We start from the raw sequence: 3042 nt of genomic DNA on the forward strand, positions 1-3042 counted from the left end.
GTGTTCTGCCTAGTTTGTAGATGTATTAGAAAGAATTCATATGCTATCAAAAGTGTCTATGATACATACAGAAGAATAAACACAGTATTCAAAGAGTATGCCCTTCAGAAAAGGTCAAAGAAAGACAAGCCTACAGTTTAGAAATGGTAATAATGTATGGATTCAATGAAAAGTTTTAGGTTGTGGCTGATTTTTAAAAACATTTAAAAAACATATAAAGTCTAAATCAACATCTGAAATAAACAACACATAAATATATATAGGTCTGAAAATTTTCTTTCATTTATAATCCTTTTTTTGTTTTTTTTTAGATTAAAAAAACGCCTCTATTTCTAAAATGTGGCTTAACTACACCCGCAGTGTGCTAAGCCAGTTTTGGAACTGATCCTGCAGCTCGGAGTAAAACCGGGCCAATGGAGGAGCAGTCAGGGCTCCCGGTTACGGGCACCAAGATGTCACTACTCCAGCAACTCAATCTACAGAGTTTTTCTTCAGCTGTTTTTTGTGACGTATGGAGAGTCATCTTGGATTTCTCTGTACGACAGAGAGGTCCGACCTTGAGGAAGACCGGTATCCCACATCCTTTGCTTTTATAGGCTTAATGATATGGCCTGGCTTGGTGACAACCTTGGGCATAGTCAGCTTTTGGAAGGCCCTCTGGGGGTTCCATGTAGATCCTATAGGGGTCTGAATGGTCCTTTCAAATTGCTGATGGTGTGTGAATGGATATGGAAGCATCCGTACCTGATGAGCCACTGCATGGATGTTCCGCTTCTCATTGAGAATCACATTTGGCAAATTCTTGTCTTTCCTTGGAGGACCCTCAGGGGCTTTAATGAGAAACCGGCGTCTCTTCTTGGCACTGGGCTTCAGGCCCACACCACCCCACTCGTCCCAGCCAGGCAGAGTCAGGTCCACATCCTTCGGCTTACTCGCCTCCACAGCTTCCCTCTTCTCTTTCAAGAAGTCTCTGATGACATCATCCCCAGCAAAAGCTTCCTTTATCATCTGCCTTTGATCTCTCTCTTCATCTTCCAACTCCTCTACCGTCGTGGGAACTGCCAAGGACTTCATGGAAGGAGATTTTGTGGTCAGGAGGTTCTGGAGATCAATCATTTGCTCCTTCCTTTTCTTCTCCTTGGGGACACCAAGATGATTACTTGGGTTCCTCTCCAACTGCTGTCCTTCTACCGCAGCTCTGGGAAGCTCCTTGTTTTGAAAACATCCTTCTTTGCCCAGCTCCTCCAGTTCATCCAGAGTTCGTGCTCTCTCCGGCCTCTGCAGCAACAGAGGCTCCTCTTCCTCTCCGGCAGGTTCCTCTCTCTGGACCACCAGAGCTGTCCTCGTTGAACTCAGTTCTTGCTTCCTGGACTGATGGCTCTCCCTGTTGAGTTTCTGAGACAGTGCCCTCAATTCAGACAGCCCCTCCTGGCTGCTAAGATCTTGTGCTTCTTGACTGCCCACCGGCTTGGCGATCTGGTTGAGCCCAGACTTTTGTCTAAGTGATCGCCTTTCCTCAAATTCTTTCAACAGAATTTCTTCCGCCACCACTGGTCCTTCTTCCTCACTTTCAGGAGCCTCCTGGGCTGCAGGCTCTGCAAGTTCTTCAGGGTCCCCCTGGACCTCAGCCTCTTTTGTGTCACCTGAGTGATTCCTGAACATCCAGGGGTTTGGTCTGTCTGCCTTCACCTGCACCTCATTCACCACATCAGGGACAAAGGGTTCACCCTCTTCCTCCGCAACTCCCTCCTCTTCCACACTCTCGGAGGCCACCTGGATCTTCTGCATCAGCTCTTTGTTCCTGGCCAATTGTTCCTGCATAGCCTGGCGAGCCTCCAGGTCATATTTGGCCATAACTGCCTTTGACTTTGCCCATTTCCCACTGTTCTGGTGCTTAAGGCTCATTCGCTCCATCATTCTGGCCTTTTCGAGTTTTTCCAGTTCTTCCAGTGCTGCAGCAGGATTGACCTTCCGCAGCTTCTCAAACTCTTTTAGGGCTTGCTTGGCCTTTCCTTTCTTCAGAAGTTCGTGATACTTTTTGCTTTTGATTTTCTTCTCTCTTCGAGCCCTGGCCCCATAGTAGGACTGCAGGGCCCGGGCCCTTTGAAGCTCTGCTCGGCGCATCTTCACCTCTTCCAGGCTCATGGCTTTGAGAGAGGCCTTTTCCATGGGAGTCAGTAAAGGGTCTGTCACTGGCTGCTTGTTCTTATGGCAGAGATTAAAAATCTCCTGCTCCAGGGGAGTTCTTCCTCACTTTGTCAGTGCCTTCCTCACTTTGTCAGTGCCTGCACGACGGGATCCCATTTGGAGAGGACTTGTGAGGTTTTTTTGAATGCCACTTCTCTGTGGATCCGCTCAATCTCTTCTCTGTGAAGGGGTAACTCCACAGTCTTCTTCGATTTGACTCTGTTCAGCTGCTTTTTCACAGCAGCCAATGAGGATGAAGTTTTAACAGGCTCAAGCAGATCTGAAAGGACCAGCTTTTGTCCTGATCCTTCAGAACTGACACTGAACTCTGACAACTTCGGACTAGCCTCAGATCTCTCAGCCAATTTCCACCTATTCTTTCCATCAAGTGAACTGATTGCTTCCAGAAGCTTTTGATGCTTTCTTTCTCCATCACTGTCCCCCTCATCTTCACTGATGCTCAAGGGGTACTCTCTTGGCAAATCCTCTAGTTCTCCCTGTTGGTTTAAAGCCAGAAGGCTGCTCTCCGCAGTCTGACTCGAGATCATCTCACCAGCCTGTATCTCACATGGGCCAGGAGCGGAAGCCGAAAGGCTCATTTATAATCCTTGATCTTCAGGAGAGGGGCCACATCTTCAGTCACTGTTTATCCTAGGCAGAGATAACATACTTGATGAATAAGTGAATTGATGAATGAATAAATAAATTAGAATAATGCCAGGGTCCAAAAACTCCTGACAAATTACAGCATTTACAATATTTTCAATGGGATAATAGAAAGCCACAGATGTAAATGTCTCATGGTTGAGTGATGAATCTAAAAATAACACAAAAGAATTCTTCAGTATTTAAGGA

General features: G+C 46.5%; 1 pseudogene; it reads right to left on the bottom strand.

Moving 5' to 3' along the window:
- Positions 1-471: 471 nt before the first annotated feature.
- Positions 472-2735, bottom strand: LOC112391511 (U3 small nucleolar RNA-associated protein 14 homolog A pseudogene; annotated as a pseudogene).
- Between the last annotated feature and the right edge of the window lie 307 nt (positions 2736-3042).

This window comes from Neophocaena asiaeorientalis, unplaced genomic scaffold, assembly GCF_003031525.2.
Source record: "Neophocaena asiaeorientalis asiaeorientalis breed wild unplaced genomic scaffold, Neophocaena_asiaeorientalis_V1.1 scaffold96, whole genome shotgun sequence".
In the NCBI taxonomy this organism is placed as follows: domain Eukaryota; kingdom Metazoa; phylum Chordata; class Mammalia; order Artiodactyla; family Phocoenidae; genus Neophocaena; species Neophocaena asiaeorientalis.